The 25,695-nt window shown below is 36.8% G+C and overlaps 1 protein-coding gene across 2 annotated transcripts in view; it reads left to right on the top strand.

Moving 5' to 3' along the window:
• Positions 1 to 25,446, top strand: part of LOC149836372 (uncharacterized) — a 43,242-nt gene extending 17,796 nt beyond the window's left edge. Inside the window, exon 2 of one of the 2 annotated variants that reach the window (XM_090010869.1) lies at positions 25,398 to 25,446. The gene's annotated coding sequence lies outside the window, so the exon portion shown is untranslated. Of the gene's footprint in view, positions 1 to 17,759; positions 17,892 to 25,397 lie in introns of those variants that run through there. The other variant, XM_090010868.1, reaches the window with a different exon arrangement.
• Positions 25,447 to 25,695: the final 249 nt, after the last annotated feature.

The following is a 25,695-nucleotide window of genomic DNA, read 5'->3' as shown; positions in this document are numbered from 1 at the left end:
TCCTGTTCATGTCTGATTTTGTAGATTTATAACCTGAAAGTTTTTCATACATTGCCTCTTTAATTTCCTTTGAGACTTCTTTACATGGAAAAACCTCTTCTTTCACATGTGCTAGGTGTTGTTTTGACCTATTTATTTCACCGAACATCTCCTTTCCACAATAAGAATACCTAACTCTCTTCCTTTTATTGTCAATAAGCACTCCATGGTCCCAACCAGGATCTCTATCCTTTGTCTTGCTGACCTCTGATGTCTCCCCCATATTTTACATGCCAATTTTTAGAAAAAATAAAAAGTGCAACATATAATTTAGTAGTATGTGTTAAGTTGTATGTATATATATATATATATATATATGCTTTGTATGTATTCATATATATTTATAATAATGTAATAGGTAAATACCCATTAGGGGTATTTTGGTCATTTCTGTCATTGTAATAGGTTGTGCTCATTAGAAGCATATTCGTAATTTTACTTCTTTTTTTCTGCTTTTATCGGGACTATTTGATCAAAGACCAAATACAACATAGAGTTGACTAGTCAATAGAGTTGTTGGAATAGTCCAACAACTATATTTATAGCTGGTGGAATAGTCCAACGACTCTATCTGAGACTACTTCTTGTGTATAAATAAGAGTGAACCCCCCTCTTGTTCTTTAATGCTCTTCTAAAGCATTCTACCTCATTTTATGAATATATTATGAATAAAATGTTATTTATTTTTAATCTTGCTTTTGTGCCTTAACGCATGATATTGCCCTTAGTAGTTGTTTGTATTGTCCTTTGGTGGACTTATGCATGCGCACTTTGTGTTTATGTTATTGTAAGCCTTTTGAGACTTTTTTTGTTTTTCCGCATATTTCAATGTGGTGAGTCATGTGTACCCATTGGTTATTTACACTTTGTGTGTGTTTGTTTAGCCCATATGTGGCATTGCGATTATGCTCTTGTTCTAGTAGCTGATACACTTGAATTTTTGAAGTTTGGAGGTCAGGTGAGGTGAATGCTTGTGGTGGTTAAACTATTGTTGAGGTTTGCAAAATATCACTTGATATTTCGGGGATTTTAAATATCTTCACATTTTTTGCAAATTGATGTTGATTTGAAAATATCATTTCCTTTGTTAATTTAGATTTTTAAAATCTGTCTGTTGGAATGCAATGCCGTAAAGGTCTATAATCATCAGTCCGCAGAACACCACCTTTTATCCCCCTTCCTTCAATGAGGGAAAGCCACCTAGCCCTATCACCATGGAGTGAGTCAATCTTTGTTCAACATCCCTGTGACAAAAAGATGCTCAAAAAGCACATTTACATGCTTTTCTAACGTGCATTGAGCTTGTTTTTCCTTGTATGAAAAATTGTTTATTGATAAAATTGTATGCATTTCATTAATAACATATATATATATATATATATATATATATGATTTAAAAATTGTTATTTGGTCCTTTGTAGTTAAACCAATTTTAGGTTGTGAGTGAATTCTAATAGGTTGTGATTTATAGATTGCTCTCATTCGTTATTATGTGCATAAAAAATATTGCACATATATTTGTTTCATATTGATTATCTTGTTGACATTGTTGTATGCATAAATTTAATTAACTCTTCTTTTCTTGAGGGTTCTTTTTTCAAGTGTTATACTTTATATGCATGTTGTGTTTAGTATAAATTGATGATTTGTTTTATTTAAAGTGTTATTTTAAAAAAATTGGGATATTATTAATGCTTCTTTAGTGATTAAATTCTCTTATGATCAATGTTTATGTTTTCTTGAAAAATATGTTGATTTTGGGTTTACAACAACAACAAACAACAACAACTATGCCTTCATCCCAAAACAATTGTGGTCGGCGATATGAACCAACAAAGAAAATCATTCTGGGTCTTCCACATGAATCCTTCTCCTCCATTCATTTCTATCCAATGCCATGTCCTCGGTGAGGTTCAAAGCATTCATATCCTTTTCTATCACCTACATCCATGTCTTCCTACGCCTACCCCGACCTCTTTTAACTAATATATTTTCCCATTTCTCCATCCTTCTAACTGGAGCATCATTAGGCCTTCGTCGAATATGTCCAAACCACCGTAAACGATTCTCTCTCATCTTATTTTCAATAGGTGCAACGCCTACCTTCTTACGTATCTCCTCGTTCAGAATCTTATCTTTTATTGTATTTCCACACATCCATCTCAGCATACGCATCTCAGCTACACTCATTTTTTGAATATGATGTCTCTTGGCAGCCCAACATTCCGTACCATATAGTAAAGCGGGCCTAATAGTCGTCCTATAAAACTTTCCCTTCAACCGCAATGGCATTCTACGATCGCACAACACTCCAGTTGGACTCTTCCATTTCATCCACCCAACCTTTATCCTATGATTTACATCTCCATCAATTTCTCCATACTTTTGAATGATAGATCCCAAATATTTGAAAGAATCATCCACCGATATTTCTTGCTCACCAAGCTTCACTACACTCCCATCTCTATTTTGTTGCTTACTAAATCGACATTCCATGTATTGTCTTACTTTTACTCAACTTAAAACCTCTTGCTTCCAATGTCTGTCTCCATAATTCTAACTTAGCATTAACCCCAACTCTAGATTTTGGGTTTATGATTGTCTAAATTTGAATTCATAAATTTCTCTTTGAGGTATGCTCTTATCTTTCTTAATGATTGTCTAATGTTTCTAGAATTATTGCGTAAGGTGCATATCTTACTCGTTATTTAAAAATTGTGTAGTTTATAGTACCTTTATATTTTGTTGGTGAACTTAACCATCCTCGTTCTATATATATCCATCTACTTTAATCCTAGTTATTCTTGTTCAAAATATATTTTGAAACTATTTATATAAATGATGCAACTTTTCTTAAAAGTATCTTCGAAAGATATTTTCAATAAAAAATTGTCAGTGTAAATCGTGCATCAAATTATAAATAACCGACACAGACTAGTGGTGAAGTCCGGGTCGAACACAGAGAAACGGGTCAAAACCTTGTACTCCAAACAAAACACATTCTTTATTGCCTTGAAAATAAGCAAATGCACAACCAAACCTATTACAAATGGTCGAGTACAAATAAAAATTATTTCAACCCAAAATATATAATTGGCCTAATGCCCTAATAATAAAAAAATAAGAAGTCTTCGTCTGCTCGCGAACTCGCTTCTGTTGTCCTCATGTGTACGAGCGTGCCTTGATATGTCTACCTTAGTCCTGGTTCTACCTAAACTCAATCAATTCACGTCACCACCTGGAAAACACAAAACAAACACAAAAAGAACAAAGACAAACTAGACTATCTAATCTAGCTATAGTTAGTCCCAATAGAGCAAATAATTGAAATAAATCTAATTATAACAGATTGCTGCAACTAAATCTAAGAACAGAAACGGCTTTAATTAGGAAAAGACTAGAACACGGTTTTGCCAAAAATCGATTTCAAACATGTAGAACTCGGTTTTATGAAAACTGGTCAAAACCGGATCTTTATCATCAAACTCGCATGGATCTTTTGCAAAACCGTTACCCTAACATGCTAACCTAATATAACAATTAGTAAAGTTAATACTCGACCACTAAAACTAACCAAAAAAATCAACACACAATCAGGTTTGTCCGACCGTTTGTGGCTGACCAGGCCCGACCAAGAGATTGGGTTGGGCCTACTGGCTGCCCTAGCTGTCTGTTTTCAAAAACAGGTTTTAACTTTTAACTCAAGTTTTGGAGTGCTCTCTTTGGATGGTTTGGTATGGCTCTCAGCTAGCTCAGGAAGGGATTCAATTTTTCATGAATACGCTGGTGGTCTAGACTCGATGGAAGACACATCTATCCTATCTTACACATCCCTACTCTCTACACTATTGATGGCATCTACATTATCGTACACATCGGTGGCCATATAGGGCTGCCACAAATCTCTTGTAATACACATGGATGTATCTGCTTTTAAAATCTCTTGTATCGTATCAATCTGGAATCTGGCATCCTTCCCAGCTGGTCTTATGACGACATTGAAGATGTTTAATCGCACATTCTTGTTGCCAAAAGAGACACCCATCACCCTTGTATGGCAATTAATGCACGCATTAGCCGTTGCTAAGAACAGTCTGCCAAGAATAATCGGGGTTTGTCGATGGTCATCAACTCCCTCCATGTCCAAGATTATGAAATCAACAAGGAAATAGAACTCATCGACCTTGACTAGAATATCCTCCAAGATCCCTCTCGGAACCTTGATGGACCGATCTGCTAACTGCAAGGTCATCGAAGTTGGTTTCATCTCCTCCAACCCAAATGAATCATAGAAGAATCCTGGCAAGATGTTCACACTCGCCCCCAAGTCTAGCAGTGCTCGCTCAATGGTGATGTCTCCTTGAGTTTTGGTGGTGTGTGGTATTGGAGCACCGAACTCACCTGCTCAGGAAACACAACTCTAGTAGGAGTCATGGCTTTAGATTTCCTCTTTTGGGTGCATAACTCCTTGAGGAACTTGGTATAGGCTGGGACCTGTTGTATTGCATCAAGCAGGGGGAGATTAATATGCACTTGCTTGAACAAATCCAACATCTCCTGTATCTTCACTACCTGCTTGCCTAAAGGTTTAGGGTTCTGAAGTGCGTGAGGAAAGGGAGGCTTGGGAGTTCGGTTCCCTTGTCCCCTGGGCTTTCTCTTTTGGGTCCTTCTGAGCCTTGGGTGTAGTCTGGTCTTGTCTCTGTGGCTCAGAGGACACTGGTGCCTTACGATGGTATTCCTTTTCGCTCCTAATGACTAGGACTGTCTTTGCTAGTTTTGGATGTAAGTCAATCATGTGCAAGCCGACAAACATTGGTTCCCTCCCTTTGGGATTTCCCCCCGTCTGCTCAAGGTCTCTACAAGCTGTCCCATCTGAAGTTTTAACTTAGAAATGGATTTAATGGCACTTTGGTTGCTTGCTTTCATGTCTGCAAGTACCTGGAAAAATCTCTCCTTGAATGGTTGGGGTGTGGACTCTACCAGAGAAGATATGAGTTGGGTAGTCCTCGAGTATATCCGAGGAAACGTAGGCCTAGCATACGACTGGTCAAAACTATTAGGTCTGGGGTGGAGGTGGGGCAGAAGTAGCGGGCTGAGAGCTCTTCGAGGAAAAATTTGGGTGATTCCTTCAACCTGGGTTATATGGGTTGGAATATGGGTTGTTCATAGGTTTGGGGAATCCCTGAGCAATTTAGACTTGCTTCTGAACGAACTCGAGATACTGGGTTGCAGATGGGCACTCAGTAACAACATAGGCTGGACTAGAACATAGGGTACACACTGGATGGACTGTAGAGGGTCCTGCAAGAAGCTGGCCAAATCTCTGAGCTCGCAAGTCCACTTTGCTTTGCAACTCAGCCATCACACCAATTTCGAAGACACCTCCTTTCTTGGGGTTGCTCGGTGTGACCCTCTCGGATCGTGAGGTAGAAGCATGATGAAGTGAATTTTCACTCATCATTTCAAACAATCTTCATGCTTCATCCTCGCTCTTAAGCATAAAAGTACCCCCACATGAGGCATCGATCATCTGACGGCTTCGTTCAGACAATCCATCATACAAGTACTGTACCAACCACCACTTAGGCACCTAGTGGTGGGGCCACTTCCTGAGGAGATCCTTTATTCTTTTTCAAGTTTCATGGAATTGCTCACTATCGAGCTCGAAAAAGCTTGTAATGGCTCACCTGAATTGGTTCGTACGACCTATGGGAAAGTATTTCCTAAGGAACAACTTTGGCATTTGATTCCATGTGCGTATCTCAACCATGTCCAAAGAATGAAGCCAATGCTTAGCTTTATCTTTGAGTGAAAATAGGAACAAGGTGAGACGCAAGGTATCCTCACTAAAATTTTGGATCCGGATTGTGGAGCAAATATCTAGGAACTCGTCGAGGTGCTTATAGGGATCTTCATGATTAAGGCCATAAAACAAAGGCAATATTTGAATAACGCTGGCCTTAATCTCGTAATGTGGCGCTCCTACATCGGGCCTTTTAATGCAGGAGGCCTGGGTATACTTCGTAGGGACGAAGTACTCCCGAAGTGATGGTGCGCTGTTGTTGGTCACCCATTGTATTCAGTTTACGAGAAGAGTGTAAAATCTTCTCGGGATCATCTATAAATGGATGAAACGGGGCAAGCCGCAACCAGCGGCCTTACATAAACTGACACTACACCAGTTATGCACCTAAATTAATTGAAATCCTAATGTACAAACCACAACAGATAATGAGCTAAAGCAAATAAACAACCACCACTCAAGTCCAATCCAAGAGACAGAAAGCAAACTAGATGCTTAGTTACCTAAAAAGGGTATCCTAGTAGGTGGGTTTGGCAGAAAAATTAAACTGTCTCTAAGGCTAACACTACAATCCTAAGTAAGAAACAAAGGCATACTAAGCAGTCCTAGAATAATTGCAGAAAAATAAACTAGGCAATCCTAAAAAAATGCAAAAGCAACTACCAGTCCTAAATATCCATGAACAAAGGCAATAAAGTGAGTACTTAGTTTTAAATCACTGTTTCCCCGACAACAACAACAACAACAACAACAACTACGCCTTCATCCCAAAACAATTGGGGTCAGCGATATGAACCAAAAAAGAAATTCATTTTGGGTCTTCCACATGAATCCTTTTCCTCCAATCATTTCTATCCAACGCCATGTCCTCAGTGAGGTTCAAAGCATTCATATCCTTTCCTATCATCTCCATCCAAGTCTTCCTAGGCCTACCCCTACCTCTTTTAACTAATATATTTTCCCATTTCTCCAACCTTCTAACTGGAGCATCATTAGGCCTTCGCCGAATATGTCCAAACCACCGTAAACGATTCTCTCGCATCTTATTCTCAATGGGTGCAACACCTACCTTCTTACGTATCTCTTCGTTCCGAATCTTATCTTTTATTGTATTTCCACACATCCATCTAAGCATCCGCATCTCAGCTACACTCATTTTTTGAATATGATGTCTCTTGGCAGCCCAACATTCCGTACCATATAGTAAAGCGGGTCTAATAGTCGTCCTATAAAACTTTCCCTTCAACCGCAATGGCATTCTACGATCGCACAGCACTCCAGTAGCACTTTTCCATTTCATCCACCCAACCTTTATCCTATGATTTACATCTCCATCAATTTCTCCATACTTTTGAATGATGGATCCCAAATATTTGAAATAATCATTCACCGGTATATCTTGCTCACCAAGCTTCACTACACTCCCATCACTACTTCGTTGCTTACTAAACCGACATTCCATATATTCAGTCTTACTCTTACTCAACTTAAAACCTCTAGCTTCCAATGTCTGTCTCCATAATTCTAACTTAGCATTAACCCCAGCTCTAGACTCATCAATCAAAACAATATCATCAGCAAACAACATACACCACGGTACATTTTCTTGAATTGATCTCGTAAGCTCATCCATCACTATCGCAAATAGGAAAGGGCTTAAAGCAGATCCTTGATGTAACCCAACCGTTATCGGAAAATTGGTTGTCACCCCTCCACAAGTGCGAACATTGGTTACTACTCCTTCATACTGTTTCCCCGACAACGGCCCCAAAATTGGATACAACTTTTCTTAAAAGTATTTTCAAAAGATATTTTCAATGTAAAATTGTCAATATAAACCATGCATCAAATTATAAATAACCGGCTCACACTAGTGGTGAAGTCTTGGTCGAACACAGTGTAACGGTCAAAACCTTGAACTCCAAACAAAACACAATCTTTATTGCCTTGAAAATAATCAAATGCGCAACCAAATCTATTACAAATGGTCGAGCGAAAATAAAAACTATTACAACCCAAAATAAATAATTGGCCTAATGCTATAATAATAAAAAAATAACAAGTCTTCGTCTGCTCGCAAACTCACTCTTAGTGTCCTCGTGTGTACGGGCATGCCTGGATATGTCCACCTCAGCCTTGGTTCCACCTAAACTCAATCAACTCACGTCACCATCTGCAAAACACGAAAGAAACACAAAAAGAACAAAGACAAAATAATTGAAATAAATCTAATTATGGCAGATTGCTGCAACTAAATCTAAGAAAAGAAACGACTTTAATTAGGAAAAGACTAGAAAACGGTTTTGCCAAAAACCGATTTCAAACATGTAGAACTCGGTTTTATGAAAACTGGTCAAAACCAGATTTTTATCATTTAACTCGTGTGGATCTTTTGCAAAACCGTTACCCTAACATGCTAACCTAATATAAAAATTAGTAAAGTTAATACTCGACCACTAAAATTGACCAAAAAAATTCAACACACAATCAAGTCTGGCCGACCGTTTGTGGCTGACCAGGCCCGACCGGCAGATTGGGTTGGGCCGACTGGCGGGACTGGCTGCCCTAGCTGTCGGTTTTCAAAAGCAGGTTTTAACTAAAATAAAAATTGATTTTTAATGCTGAAAGAACTGTAAAAATCCCTAATCTACATGCAGCAAAGAAGAAAACTAAAAATCCCTAATCTATATGCAGCTAAGCTAAAGAAGGGATAGGGAAGAGCGTACCTTTCGGCATCTCCGAGGAGCTTGGGGGAGAAGAGAGCAGTCTATACCACGTGGCTGCCTTCATTCCGAGTCGAAATCCACAAGGTTAACCATTCCCTCGATCGAACATCGCCTTCTTTGCAGAGAAACAGACATGGGAGAAGTGTGTGGGAGAAAAGAGGATACCGGCTAGGGACAAAGAAGGGTTTGGTCAGCATCAACAGGCTGGAGAGGAGGCTCCGATGGCGCATAAATTGAGGTATGGCATGACGACACCTTGGTTAAGAAAGGGGAAAGAGGAAGAAGGAGGGGGCAGCAATTCCAAAGAGGCAAAGACGCCTCTCCCACGTCCCATTATAGCTTAAATAAGCTATTTTAGGGTTAGATCAGTAGTTTTGTAAAATTATTAAAGAAAGGCTTTTTTTTCCAAAATTTACAAAACACCTCAACTCAACAACTATTTTTTAAAACAATGTTAGAACTTGCACTAATTTTAAAAGGTGGTTGACACCCCACTAGGGGTGTTTAGTTATTTTAGGCCTTCTAAAAACGGAACAAATCTCAAATTTTGGATTTTGACTGGTACTTACCTCAGGATTTGATCCGAATACCTTCAAATGGCGCCCGAAAGCTCATTTTAACTCCATTTTTTTGCAAAATTTGAACCAAAGGTTCCCTACCAGAAAACACACGTAAAACAACTAAACACGGACACATAAAAATTAAATATGCCCAAGATCATGCATAAGAATGTATAAAAGTATGAGTAAAATGTGCATTATCAATAACTATTTTTTAAATATTGTTATAAAACATTTTTTTTCAAAACTATTTAGTTAGGATATCTTCCTTTGTGTATTTGGAACCTTTGTTTTTGTTCTTTCTGTAGGTAGGTTCCTAAAGATGATATGGGTTGAGAAAGAAATTTTGTTTTTGATGCATCATTTCATGAAGATGAAAATAGCCGATGAAGGCATTTGGTGAAGATTATCAATGAAGACTTGTGTTTAATGAAGACTTTCAAAGACTTGTATTTTATTAAGACCTTTGAGGACTTGTATTTTCAAACTTTCGGTTATCACACCATAAGTTTGAGAGGGAGCATTAAGTTGTATGTATTCACACACACACATATATATATATATATAATGATAATGATGTAATAAGTAAATACCCATTAAGGGTATTTTGGTTATTTTTATCCTTGTAATAGGCTGTGCCCATTAGGGGCACATTAGTACTTTTACTTTATTTTGTTCTTTTTTGTCTTTTTTTGTTTTTATAAGGACTATTTGGTCAAAGACCAAATAAAGCCGTTGGGTCCTTTTTTGGATTGTTAGAACAACCTAACAACTATATTTATAGCTGTTGGAACAGTCCAACAGCTCTATTTGAGACTACTTCTTGTGTATAAATAGGATTAAACCCCCTCTTGTTCTTTAATGGTCTTCTAAAGCATTCTAACTCATTTTATGAGTATATTATGAATAAAATGTAATGTATTTTTAATTTTGCTTTTGTGCTTTAATGCATGATATTGCCCTTAGTGGTTGTTTGTATTGTTTATATTGACACCTTGTATTGTCCCTTGGTGGACTTGTGCATGTGCACTTTGTGTTTATGTTATTGTAAGCCCTTTGAGGCTCTTTTTTTTGTTTTTTTGCATATTTCATTACAGTATGCAATATGCACTCAGACAAAAAAAATTGTGCAAACATCCTCAATTGTGCAAAATTGCAACCTTCATAATGCATACTTAATAATTATAAAGAAAAAGAAAGGTGAAAACCCCCTAAATGTAGGGTTTACTACTTTATTTGTTGTCCACACTCTACACAATCCCACAATGCACACACACACACATGGTGAAAAACACCCAAGTGTGCATCATGCACAGTGTGATGTAAGGAAACCCCCAATAATATTGGAAAAAAAGTGTGCATAGTGCGTCGTCTCTCAGGGGCTCGCCTTGCAAAGAGCGAGAGAGAGAGTGACTAGCTCTCGGCGGCGCTTGTGGTCGTCGATGGATGCCGACAGAGAGAGGGTCGCCAAAAAATGGAGAGGGGAAGAAGGTTCGCCTTCCTAAAATGCAGAGGGGAAGAGTCGTCGCCCCCCTTTTATACATTAAAACCGGTTCTTGGAACAAACCAGTATGAATACCGGTTCGATCTGATAAATCGGTTGGAACCGGTTGGTCATGTATCAGTCCTGAATTGTCCTATTCAGTACTGATTTGGCAAGTTGCCAAGTCAGGCGATTCCTAGCCGATTCACGCTCGAACCTGGATAAAACAGGTTTGGGCTAGATCGGTAGCCCAGTTAGTGGGTGATCCGATCAGACTCAGACGAATCCCGGGTTGGATCGCGGGTTTGCCAACTATGGGAAACACAACTCTGCATATAGCAACAATGAAATCACGTTAAAAAATTGTGGGGCTTCTCCTTACATATAACCAAATTGATGTCGATGCCATCGATAATAAGAATAAAACAACAATGAGTGTGCTGAAAAGCTCCGGTATGGTGATTCTGCAGTGTATTTTAAGAAAGTTCTGTCTAAAGCTGGTGCCATGCGTGCTTATTGTGTTGGACATGGGGCTGAGACCATAGAGTTTACAAGAATGGTGAGCTATATAAGACATGAGTTGCAAATACAACTCATTTAGAATGACAAAACACACAAACGGGTGAAGGGAATTCACATAGAGCTGCAGACAAATTTCTAAATCTGATGCGAAAAAAGTCACAATCTTTTCCATCTTCCCAACATAATGGTCCTGCATTAATCCCAACTCTGAAGCAAGAAAATCATAAGCACAACTCTCAATCCAGAAAATCACCATCATCCAACCCCACCACAAACCACCATATGATCACATTTGAGAGAAAAGGGGGCTAGGGTATACACACACACACACACACACATATATATATATATATATATATATATATATATATATATATATATATATATATATAGAGAGAGAGAGAGAGAGAGAGAGAGAGAGAGAGAGAGAGAGAGAGAGAGTTGGATTCACCGGTTAGCCACACTATGCCGAAAAACTTCAACTGTTCATCGGCAGTTTGAGCTTCGACAGGGCTTGGGCTTTGCTATTGAGAGAGGAGAAGTAGATAGGGGAAAGACCACAAGGAAGAGGCAACGCCTTTTGTTGAAAAAAAAATGAAAATCAAGAAACACAAAAACATTCATTTTTTTCGCGAGATTGTTAAAATACTGCGATATTAATGCAATATTTAGTCACAAACAATAATCTCATGATTTTTTATCGTTTGATGAATTTCTCGCGAAATTAACTAAGTTTTTATTGTTTGATGAATTTCTCACAATTTTTTCGCTAGAAATTTGTATTTCTTGGGATATTTTTCACATTGTTCGACAAGGATTTTCTCGAGAGTTTTTTTAACTTGTTTTTCTCGAAAAAATCTCGGAAAAATATTAGAAGTTTTAAAATTTGAAAAAATATAATGAACAATAAAAAAGATAAAAAATAATTGTGTAACGACCCTAACTTATCCTCGTAAAAAGTATTTTTTTTAAAACAATTGCGGAAACAAATTCAAGGATCCGGGGTCTCACATATTTAATATATTCCAAACCACAAAAGGTATGGCATTAAATCAAAGGAGAAATAATCAACTTTATTAATCAATCGAATGATGTTAAATAAGATGAAATAATAAAATAGTCTATCACAAGGAGCCTCTTTGTCAAGAACCCAGAACATGTCACGTAAGGCTCGCAGTCTCCTGCTAGCAAGTCAACCCATCACTGAGCTCTCTTTCCTGTAAAACAATTTTTGAAAATGAGTAAGAACCAAAGTCCTTTATACGAATTCCTCTAAAAATCCAAAAAAGGAAAGAAATAGCATAAACCAAATTCATGCATAATTTCAGAGGAATATCACAACAACAATTTACCATATTATGCAAAATAGAACCAGGTCGGGGTAGGCCTAGGAAGACATGGATGGAGGTGATAGGAAAGGATATGAATGCTTTGAACCTCACCCAGGACATGACATTGGATAGAAATGAATGGAGGAGAAGGATTCATGTGGAAGACCCAGAATTGTTGTTGTTGTTGTTGTTGTTGTTGTATGCAAAATAGAACCAACATGAATGCATGAACTAATGCAAAACAGTAAATATGCATGATTCTATGCACGTGCATGAATAACTTATTAAGTTATTTATCAGAGTTGCTTTTGTATGTATGTCCTTATTCTACACCCGTTCCTCGACCGATATCAGGAATCAACACCATCCATCGAAATATTAGAAATCAACATCTAATGCCGAGACATAAGGGAAATCAGCATCCACTGACGCCACTTTCTTGATACACTGATAACTATAATTGAGTCAACAACACCACCTCAAGGCTAAATGGCTGGATCTCGCTAAAACCGTGGCTGGAAGGTGAACCGCCATATCGGGTTTAGGGGCACAATCACACAAAATTTTAATATCCTTACGATTTTCTTAAAATCGTCATCCAAGATTCTCACACTGTGGAAGAGACATACTTTTTTAAACAAATTCAGGTTCTTTACACAAGAACCGTTTTTCAAATCAACATACAAAACCAATTTTGGGCCCTTGCCTGCATAATATAATGACGCAATTAATTTTGAAAAACTAATAATTTGCAGAAATAAATTTTGCAATGCATAAATTAAAATCAACAACATTGGAGCAACACATGCTTCGAGCCCACACGGCCGCAGTGGTTCACGTATAACCACAAAAGCATCTCAAAGTGATTTATGCATCTTTTGTAAAATTTTAGTGAATATGCGATACACACCTTGTTTCAAAACATGTCCACAATGCACATTCAATCATACAATCATGAATGCACATAAAGCCAATTGCTTACACATGCGAATAGATGCTTACGACATACATTAACATGATTTATTTCATGCATAAACACCCAAACATGCACATGATCATATTTATGCAAACATCAAAATAACTTAGAATTTTCATAATATGCACATTTGTAACATAATCTTTGAATGCATAAACATGCACAATCAAATCCAAAACATATATAGCATCCTGCAGTCCACATGACTGCAGGTCTGAATATAACAACACTGTTCAGAAATAAATAACATACTGCCAATATGATCGTGATGCACAAATACACCCTCTAACAAATCTGATCAGATTGCACATACTCACCATTCGACAATCTGATCGGATTTAACATGTGCAACCAATGTCAAATCCGATTAGATTGCATGTTGTTGCTGCAAATTCATACACAGAGCATGCTGTTGACAGTATGGAAATGCTGCACAAGTGCGCAGCAAAGTGCTGCCCTGAACAACACAAGAACACCCTTCTTTATGCAGCCGATGACAGTTCACACATACAACAAAAATATTCAGATCCGCTGATAGGCAATTGAACATGTATATACACAAGTCCAGTGATGGTTAACATAACTGCATAAGTTCCGATCTGAAAACAGTTACCAAGATCGGATGAATTTAGATCTTAATATAGCAACAAAATACACCATGAAATTCTGTTTGGATCAGAACCTACATAACAGCTTGAAATCATATATAACAATCCACAAGATGTTCTAAATCCAATCTGATATCAGCCCCCATAAGGGCTTGAAATCAAGTCTAATCAGCAACCAGAAACTGCATGTATTCGAGTCTGACCAGCACCCTAAAAACAAAGTATTTTCGGGTCTGATCAGCACCCAATACAGCATGTATTCAAGTCTGACCAGCACCCGAAAACATGTATTTTCAGGTCTGATCAGCACCCATAACAGCCTGTTTTCGAGTCTGACTAGCACTTGAAAACATCATATATTTTCAGGTCTGATCAGCACTCAAAACAGCATGGGTTCGTGTCTGATTCTATTTATAACAGCTGGTAGGATCTCATAAAAAATCAGATTCAATGACATCAAGTAAAATTTATCTTCAGTAGGTCATCAAGACAATGTACAACTGAAACGCATGTTGATCACAGCCAATCAAAATCAGCCCGTAAACAAGTGTGATAACATCATAAAAAAAGAACTTACAACATGACTAATCAGGCTAGGCACACATGACAACAATGCCGACCTGATCAGCCCCAATAAGAAATCACTTATGGGCAGATCGGTAGGCCTGATCAGTCTGTCCATAAGGCATACATGGCCGTTCTGATCAGACTGCCATAATGATGTAATCGACAAGTCTTGAGCAGGACTAAAACTGATTCCTAAACAAAAATACTGATATTCTTTTGAATGAGAATAAAAAAAAATCAGCATATGTCCAAAATCGACAGTGCCAATATATATATATATATATATATATATATATATATATATATATATATATTCAGCATGAATAGAGATGCAGAAAATCGACAGCATGTATTTCTATAATATACGAATCTATGTATGTCGAACACATGCTCTAAACATGAAAAACCATTGGCATGGTTACATCAAACCAAGCATACATGAAATCGTGAATCATGGCATAGGTTTAAACATGTTTTTGGAATAAGATGTTATTTTCTCTTCTAAAATTTTACATGAACCTGATTTAAAACCCTTTCTTCCTGTACAAATCTAGAGAGAAACTCGTACCTTAGTTTGGATGTGTAGAAAGATCGAAAAAACAAGCGGATGATAGGTGAGAAGGATCTTTGCCTCCTTTCCTTCCGTTTCTCCTTCTTCTTCTTCTTCTCTTTCTTCTTTTTCTTTCTTTTCCCTTTTTACTTCTCTCTCTCCTCGTCTCCCTCTCTCTCTAGAAAACGAGATCTAGAGAGAGAGACGAGTTAGACCCCTTATATAATTTTTTTAGGTCTTCTAGAGGGGGTGACGTCCCCTCTAGAGGCCTCTCATATGGGTAGAGTTCTACCATATCTTCTACCTTCCTTATCCATCTAGATCTTATATGTTTTATTTTATTTAAATTAATATTGTCAAGGAATATTTCAAGGAGGTTCTGGAAGCCCATATGGGGTAGAGTTCTATCACAGGTAGAACTCTACTTCATCCTTATTCTATTTTAAAGTTGTTTTTAAACTTTAAATTCAAAATAGTTTTAAAATTGCCAAGGATGGATTTTGGATCCAAATTTGGATCCAAGATCTAAATCCATATCCAAAACCATATGGATCCAACCTTGATTAGATTCTAATCAATATAGATCTTAGACTAGGTCTAGATCCATATCAACTTGGATCAAATGGACCGGATCCAACCTGATTAAATCTAGAAAAAGGCAAAAAATAGAGACGGGTCATTTTTGAAAATCGCAGTTTTCAGGCCAACCATAACCCGAATTTAGAAAAATAAAGTACCAACATTCTCAAAATTACGAGACACATCTAACGGTATACTTACCTGATTTTTGCCTTTGAATTTTGCCTGAATTTAACCTTAATTTTGCTCGTTTTTAACTTGAATTTAAAGGTTAAAAACAAAATTTTTCTCACATAATAATTGGCTCAACTAGGTCTTGTTAGTGGGCTCTGGGCTACGTATTTTCCATGATTTTATCATTTTCATCAAATACTTAGTCAAAATTCAAAGTTTACGAAATTAAAAATCATGAAAAAACACACGATATTACAAATAAGCTTTATAATATTTTTTTTTTGAAAAAATATAAAGAAACAATTAGAAATATTTTTAAAATATAAAAGACGCAAAAAGATATTTAAAACATTTAAAAAAATGTTTTTTGAAAATCTCAGGAAAATATCCTTGTAATATCACGACATTTTCAATTCTGGTGATATTTGGAAAATCTCAAGAAAATATCGACTGACCTTGAAATATCGATAATATCGTGGTATTTTTAAATTATTGCCGATATCCTTGTAATATCACGAGCTATCTCTTGTGTTGCAATGTTTATATATAAATATGTGATATGCATATGTTATGATATCATACACTTTATTCGTAACAACTATGTGATTTTTTATTTTTTTAGCAAAATTACAAATTTTACATTGTGTTATGATATGTTACACTTCATTCATAACAACCTATGTCACATGGGTGCGGGTGCGACTGAATTTCAAAAATTTTGGACACAGGGACACGTATATATATATATATATATATCTAATGCACAGTCTTTAGCAATAAAGACTGTGCTCTGCACAGTCTGGTAAAGACTGTGCAACACAAGTATATAAAAAATATATAAAAGATTTTTTTTAGTTTTTATACATTTTTTGTCCTAAGAAATGGACAAAATTAGACTCGGTCAACGTTGATCGAGTCCAAAACAAGGATGAACTCGGCCTCGACTCATTGACCAAGTCCGACTCTGCGTTGACCGAGTCCGGGCCATGTTCGAAGCCGCACCCATGTCCGGCCGGGCGTGTTGATTCGGGTGCGACACCTCCTTAGCCGAGTCCGTGTGACATAGATAACAACTTATTGATTAATTTCACATTGAATATATGTTTGCTATTAATTTTAGCTATTTATTGTATTTTTTTATTTATTTAAACTCTTCTCTTTTGAGTTCTAACTAGGCCAACTAGTCTCACCTAGGTGTCGATCAGGCCGTTTAGGGGGGGCGCGTCGACTAGCACTTTTGACTACTAAGAACATTTGAGAACATCTTTTACTATCAAAAGTGTTCAAGTAACTTCAAGCAAGTTCAGCCTAAGGGTAAATTCATAATTTCATGGCAACTTGACTTAGTCCATTCGAAAACTAGACAGACATCAAGTCTATGCTTGTTCAATTCCTCAAAACCTAAGGTGTCTATTTGAGGTTTTTGATACTATGAGTGATTAAACATAAAGTGCTGCAAAATTAGGTGCTTAAACTTTAATTTTCCTATAGCAAAGACAGAAACAAATACATATTCTTTGTTTGTTTTCTACATAAAACTTATTTACATGTATGGGATATACATGTACATGTGTTTATATATAGAGACTAGAGAGATTATATTTTCTACAATCATTTTAATGTAAATTGTACAATCTAGTTGGGATCTCATGATGCAAGCAGTTTTGACTCAATCTGACATTGTGGATGTGTTCGGCGTGATTATTTTGTTAGGAATCAACCTTGGTTCGTGATCTTTTGATGAAGAATATGTTCTTACTGTTCCTTTGATGTGATAGATGTATTACTATTTTGTGTGCTGCCCCTCTTACTATATATAATGTATATTTCATTTTTTTCAGGGGTATTCTTGTATTTTTCCATAGTGCTGGTTTAGAGTCAACTATTTTTGTCTTTTAGTGAGGTAGAGGGGAAGTCTCCCCCTATATTGTTGTATCTCTCTCATTTTAAAGTTAATGAAGTTTCTTTTCTCATCTTTTTCTTTGTTATTTCTCTCATGGTTGGAACTCTATTGCTTTGATATGGTATCACAGTCATACCCAACCCTAGGAAAAAGATTGTATCTAATAGATGTTATCTTCTTCAAAGATACTCCAGATTGTATCTAATATATGATATTGAGCGAGCGTCTCAAATAAGAATGATTGTCTTGTACCTTACTTGCCAAGAGTTTCTATAGATAGTTCCATTCATGTCACCGTTGAAGAACTCATGGTTCTATTGGTGACAACCAGTGTTGTGAAAAGCGTTGAGGCGTAGCGAGGCGCTCCACCAAAATCTGAGGCGAGGCGTAAGCCTTGAGGCGTAAAGCGTAAGCCTCAAAGTTTTTTTAAAAAAAAACTATAAAAAAATATCTAAAATTATAAATAAATAAAAAAATCTTTATTGATGAAGCAACAACCAACAGGAAATAAAAAATCTCAAAAAATAGTGAGTTCATAAAAAATAATAGTGAGTGAGTTCATCAAAAATAAAACTTTAAGCCTTAGGATTTTTCTTCATAAGCTTGAAAATACAACACACATATCTCCAATATTTTCAAACTATCACAATGTTTTAGCAGTATTTTCATGAAACATTATTAAAGTATTTTGTCATCATTTTTTCAAAATAATGAAAATTTGAAGCATGCAATGATATTATCATGAAACATTGTGATATTTCCCCTTCCTAGATTTCTGATTTAACATCTTTTTCTCAAATTCATATTATTTCTATCTATTATCTTTTTTCTATTTTCTATAGTTTGGCATGAAAGACAGCCTCTTTCTATTCTGTTTCCTGACTTTTCCATTTTTTCTCTCTATCCACAATTGCTAAGCTTTTCTCATAGGTGTGCTTGAGTTATCTCATCTAATCGACTCACTGAACATTGATAGTGATATCATGACTAGCTGAAAAATTATATCTTAGTCAGTGGGTTATGTATCCCCTTAACTTAAATGTTAAAGTTTAGCATAAACATGCTACAAGATCAACAATAGCACCTCAACCAAGGTGACTGCAGTCAATCATGTCAAAAGGCTCATCAGAAGCAGAAGAGCTGTGGCACTCCACAATCATCATCATGACTGATTGGTGACTATGCCCTTAAGTAGCAGAGGCTCTAAAATGAACAAAGTCCTTCACACTGTTAAAAGCTGATAATCCAAAAGCCAGTGAAGGAAGGCAAAATGTTAGCTAGCCCTTTCTTTTTAATTTTCCTTTTTTTTTATGATATGCAGGCTGGGGTTAGCCTCTCACGTCTTGAACATTAGACTCTTTGTTGTGACAGTGCTACTTTACAATCCAGCTATCTCATTCTTTTAGGCCTGTCAACATGTCACCTAGCCCATGTCGACAGACCTAAACAAAAATTCCACAGGTTCCCATGTTGATCATCTATGTCACATAGGTGTGGGTGCGTGGTTGCAGCACTTTAAAAAAATTGGGGTGCATGGTTTGCGGGAGGGTATAAATTTGCGCGATGCAGCACCTTTACTAAGGGGCTTATGGTTTTCCACATTAACTGAAAACAAAAAGAATAAATTAGAATCGTTGAATGCATTTTCTGTGCATGAACTACAGCAAAAAGAGGCGTGTACGCCTCAGTCCGTGGCGCGCCTCGCCTCAAGGCGTGCGCCTCAAGGCCTATGAGGCGCACGCCTCATGGGTGTTGCGCTTTATACCTGCGCCTCAAGGCACAAAGGCCCTCGCCTTGAGGCGAGGCGCGCTTTTTGTGCCTTGAGGCGAGGCGCGCTTTTTGCGCCTTGAGGCGCGTTTTTAATAACACTGGTGACAACATTTAAAGAACTCAAAATAAGAATTGTCTGTACCTTGTTTGTCAAGAGGTCAATATAGATGGTCTCTCTCATGCCATCATTCAAGAAGTTGTAGATAAATTAGAGATTGTTAAGACATACTCTAGTGGAGAAAAAAGTAAAAAAAATATATTCATGCCCTCTGTGCCCACATCTAAAAAAGACACGAATTCAAGAGATCTATAAAGTAGACATGAAGACACTTGAGAATAGTCAAGCTTAGGACCTTGTGACTCTTTGGAAAAAAAGGTGGTTGGATCTAAGTGTATGCTCTTAAATTCAAGTTTGATGAATTAATTGAGAGATGCAAGACAAGATTTCTGGCAAAGGGATACACACAATTATGTGGTATTAATTATCTAGAAATATTTGCTTTTGTAGCTAAGTTAAACTCTGTCACTGTGTTTCTCTCTATAACTGCCCAGAAATTTTTGCCACTTTGCCAACTTGATTTGAGAAATGCCTTCTTGCTTGCGGACCTTTATCAAGATGCTTACATTTTGTTACTTGGAGATCATGTTGTGTAAGTTCAAGAAATCCATTCACGAACCTAAACAATCTCTGCATGCAATAGTTTGAGAAGTTTACAAGAGTTATTATTGATTTTGGGTTTACTCGAAGAGCATATGACCACACCCTCTTTATAAAAAAAGGGCCTTTCTTTATAAAAAGGAGTTTGCATATCACTATCATCATTATGTTGATGTTATAGTTGCGACAAGTGATGGCAATGGAGAGAACTCAAAATTGAAGTTTTATTTGAACAAAATCCTTGATTTCTCATACCCGTTCTTATTTCACCTAATGGGATCTTGTTATCTTATAGAAGCGTGTAGTTGCTTTGTTGAAGGAGATCAGAATGGAAGCATGTAAACCCATAAGGTACATCAATTGAAGAAATTCACAAGCTTCATCAAGGTGATGGAGAACCATTTGAAGACATCAAAGATATCAAAGGTTAGTCAATAAGCTTGTCTATCTCACTATTAAAAGGTTGGACATAGCGTGTCATGAGTATTCGAAGTCAATATATGCATGCTCATATTCATCAATTCTTGCAAGCCGTGACTAGTGCTAAAATACTTGAAGAAGAGCCTTAGAAAAGTGGTGTATATGATTTTGGGCCAGTTCATTAAATGATAGAAGATCTACATGAGGATTTTGTGGATTTATTAGAGGAATCTTGTCTCTTGGAGAAGCAAGATGCAAAATTCTTTCTGCTGATTGAGTGTGAGTTTGAAAATGGGTCTATGGCTGGTGGAACTTGTGAAGAAATGTGGCTCATCTATTCTAAACTAGGTATGGATCGAGGTGTCTCTCATGATGACTTTATTGGGATAATAATCATCCATGTATATTGCTCACAACCAGTGTTGTGAAAAGCGTTGAGGCGTAGCGAGGCACTCCACCAAAATCTGAGGCGAGGCGTAAGCCTCAAAGTTTTTTTTTTAAAAAACTATAAAAAATTATCTAAAATTATAAATAAATAAAAAAGTCTTTATTGATGAAGCAACAACCAACAGGAAATAAAAAATCTCAAAAAATAGTGAGTTCATAAAAAATAATAGTGAGTGAGTTCATCAAAAATAAAACTTTAAGCCTTAGGATTTTTCTTCATAAGCTTGAAAATACAACACACATATCTCCAATATTTTCAAACTATCACAATGTTTTAGCAGTATTTTCATGAAACATTATTAAAGTATTTTGTCATCATTTTTTCAAAATAATGAAAATTTGAAGCATGCAATGATATTATCATGAAACATTGTGATATTTCCCCTTCCTAGATTTCTGATTTAACATCTTTTTCTCAAATTCATATTATTTCTATCTATTATCTTTTTTCTATTTTCCATAGTTTGGCATGAAAGACAGCCTCTTTCTATTCTGTTTCCTGACTTTTCCATTTTTTCTCTATCCACAATTGCTAAGCTTTTCTCATAGGTGTGCTTGAGTTATCTCATCTAATCGACTCACTGAACATTGATAGTGATATCATGACTAGCTGAAAAATTATATCTTAGTCAGTAGGTTATGTATCCCCTTAACTTAAATGTTAAAGTTTAGCATAAACATGCTACAAGATCAACAATAGCACCTCAACCAAGGTGACTGCAGTCAATCATGTCAAAAGGCTCATCAGAAGCAGAAGAGCTGTGGCACTCCACAATCATCATCATGACTGATTGGTGACTATGCCCTTAAGTAGCAGAGGCTCTAAAATGAACAAAGTCCTTCACACTGTTAAAAGCTGATAATCCAAAAGCCAGTGAAGGAATGCAAAATGTCAGCCAGCCCTTTCTTTTTAATTTTCCTTTTTTTTATGATATGCAGGCTGGGGTTAGCCTCTCACGTCTTGAACATGAGACTCTTTGTTGTGACAGTGCTACTTTACAATCCAGCTATCTCATTCTTTTAGGCCTGTCAACATGTCACCTAGCCCATGTCGACAGACCTAAACAAAAATTCCACAGGTTCCCATGTTGATCATCTATGTCACATAGGTGTGGGTGCGTGGTTGCAGCACTTCAAAAAAATTGGGGTGCATGGTTGCGGGAGGGTATAAATTTGCGCGATGCAGCACCTTTACTAATGGGCTTATGGTTTTCCACATTAACTGAAAACAAAAAGAATAAATTAGAATCGTTGAATGCATTTTCTGTGCATGAACTACAGCAAAAAGAGGCGTGTACGCCTCAGTCCGAGGTGCGCCTCAAGGCCTATGAGGCGCACGCCTCATGGGTGTTGCGCTTTATACCTGCGCCTCAAGGCACAAAGGCCCTCGCCTTGAGGCGAGGCGCGCTTTTTGCGCCTTGAGGTGCGTTTTTAATAACACTGCTCACAACCTTGTGCTTCATGAGTGTACCAAACATATCGACCTAAATAGCCACTCATTCATGAGAACATATAGGGAGGGGATTGCAAGGTGCTTTATGTGCAAACTCAAAAACTAATTGGCCAATATACTAATCAAATCCATAAATAGAATTAGACATGATGATCTTGTAATCTAGTTGGGTTTAATTGACGTTTTCGCTGCAACTTGAAGTATTATGATAAAAGGTCATTTTTCCATGGTTACCTTGACCAAGTTTGACCACGTGTTTTACCCGGTCTTTGGTTTGACTGTCACACAAATGCTTGTATAATGATGTTACCGTCACAATTTTTGTAAGGTTTCTCTTAATAAAAAAAATGGAGGTGTCAATGAGAAAGTCCATATGTTAGACCCTGACTCTCTTATTCTTCTCCTCCTGATTTCCAAGCCATTTTTCCTTTGTTCAATCTCTGTTATTCTATAATATTGTACTAAAAACAACCTTAAGAGAATGAACTCAGTCATTGTAAAAAGGCATTTTAACTGTATTTCAGAAATCTTTAACAAACCCCTGATGAATAGCTGAGCAAACCCTGAAACCTATGTCACAGGGACTCGGTATAGAGGCCGCCGCACCTGTGTCGCATCGCATCGACGCGGGTGCGGCACCCGGTGCGGTCAATGTGACCCTGGGTGCGGTCAACCCACACTCAGGGTTATTTTTGTCCAAAATAGATACATTGAAAAAAATAATTCTTTAAAGTTTTGTCCCATATACAAAGCTTTGAAAGTTTGAAACGATGTACTTTAAATGTTTTGAGTCACGTGCATTCTTTTACTGTTTTTAAAAAGTTGTCATAAAAAGTTGAGCCATTACATTCTTTTATACTTTTTTGTCATAAATGCATTAATAGAAAAAGTGAAAACTGCATTGGAATGAATTTCAATATCAAATGGGGGAGAACTGAATAGGTCGGATTCTGTATTAAATGTACTTTTGTATTAAATGCAGAGGAGTAAGTCAAACTTTTGTATTAAATGTATTAATAAAAAAAGTGAAAACTGCATTGGAATGGACTTTTGTTTTAAATGTATATAAATCCAAATCTGATTAAGCAATACCTGATTAAAATCTGATTAAATAATACTTCTAAATTTTTTATTGTTTATGGTGAAAAACTGATTTTTTTATTGGGAGCTTGCTTTATATATATATACATCCTCCCGCTCCCAAGTTTTTTTAAAGTGCCGCATTACTGTACCCGCACCCGCACCTATGTGACATAGCCTGAAACCCATGCTTATGCATGTGTTAAGAGAGGTGGTTAAGTGATCATAAAATTTTGACAAATCTTCATCATTTGTATGATAGTCTCCAAACTGTTGGCATAGGGGTAATACATGCTTTCTCTCTTGGTCCCAAGCAGTCAAGCTCTTTCACGCCTGTTCATTCATGTTTTGTACAGCTCTGCAATAAATTTGAGGATTTCTTTCTGAGCTAGAATTTGGGAAAGCTTTTGGTGTCATCATTGTGATTTGTGTCTACCTATAAGGGAGCTGGGAATTTGAGATGCTAGCTCTTTAAAAATGGGATCAAACAGCATTTATAGGGAAAGAAATATTCTTGTTATCTTAGCTTAGGTTTTTCTTCCACATGGATGCTTTAAGTACGCACAATGTGAAAATTTTAGGGAAAGACATTTTTCAGAGAGTTTAGTGGACTTGGCTAGCATATAATAATTTCACACAACGTGACATAGTATAAACAAGAATCAATCTCTTATTGGACATTTCTTTTGGCTGACTATGAGAATGAAATCAAAATCTTTCAACATAAGGTGGATGTTCCAATCATTTATCTTAGAATGCGTCCATTTCAATAAACTAGAAAGCTGGACCCATCCTGCCTGCTCACTGGATTGATTACATCCATCATATCTATCAAGTTAACATTCATCTTTTAACTGTTCTTGGTGCCCAAGCATTTTGCGAGCTGAGATATCTTCCTTTGAAAGGAGAATTGTTATTGGAAAGGGTTAGATCAAGCTAACTCTTCCCACTTATTGTTGATAGAAAATGTGGAATTGATGAATTGGGTGGCGGCATCTTGTTGGTGGTTATTGGAATTTGAATCCCACCTTGGTCTTGAAAGTTGCAATTTTGGACAGTCTTGGGGCCATTTGTTACACGCCACAAGTGCGAAATGCATACATTTTCCTTCCAAAAATAAATAAATAAGAGGACCATGACCTGCAACTCTTCTAAACCCACAAGTTAGAGCCTTAACAATATGAAAGCCCACAGACAAATTAAACTGTGCTTAAAAATTCTTTTATCCTTTCTTTATCAGAATATTTCAGGCCACCATCTGTATTCTTGGTTTCGTCATGATTCCACCATATCATCTTCCAACATCACTTTGTTTGCTTTCCCTTTTCGTATGCTCAAAGTTGTGTAAAGGATACCTGGTTTGATAAGGGTTAGCGGATGGACCGCTACAGATGAATTCGCTCTATTCCTAATTAAACTTTGCAGGACGAACAAGATGCTGGATGTGCATAACTTTGTTGCTGTTTATAACTTTAGTCAACTTTGGGGATGATAATTCAGAAATGTGGAATATTAATACCACCTAAATACAGGGAATAAAAACTCATAAATGGCAATTCAATCAAAACTTAACTGATAAAGCAAAACAATTCAACAATAAATTATCAGGGTATGTCATAATATTAAAGAAAAACCCTTATTTTTGCCAACTTTTACTGATTTTGTAAAGAATGAATTGCTGAAACTCTACTATCTCATAAGGATTTTGATTGAGAATCCTTCCGCCATTTAATGAATGTGCATTACAGATGTTTTCCCACATGGCTGTTTGGCTAAGATGGTCATCAAAAGAATCATTTTGAAAAGATTTGCGGATCTTGTGCATCATCCAGTACTGAAGCTGTTCTTTTTTGTTTTCAGAGGATAAAAGTTTGAATTTTATTTTGAAAAGAAGGTACATAATTATCTTGTAAAATATATATGAAAAAATTTGTGCCGATTAGAGAAATCTCAACAGATAATCAGATCCTTCAGTATTTTGGCTCGTGCTGTTTGCCTCCACATGAGGGACAATACTGCAGATCATGCAAACTGCGGTTACGGTTA

This window comes from Nuphar pumila, chromosome 6 (assembly GCF_984573655.1).
Source record: "Nuphar pumila chromosome 6, dmNupPumi1.hap1.1, whole genome shotgun sequence".
Lineage (NCBI taxonomy): Eukaryota > Viridiplantae > Streptophyta > Magnoliopsida > Nymphaeales > Nymphaeaceae > Nuphar > Nuphar pumila.
This window is presented reverse-complemented; position numbering and strand designations above follow the sequence as displayed.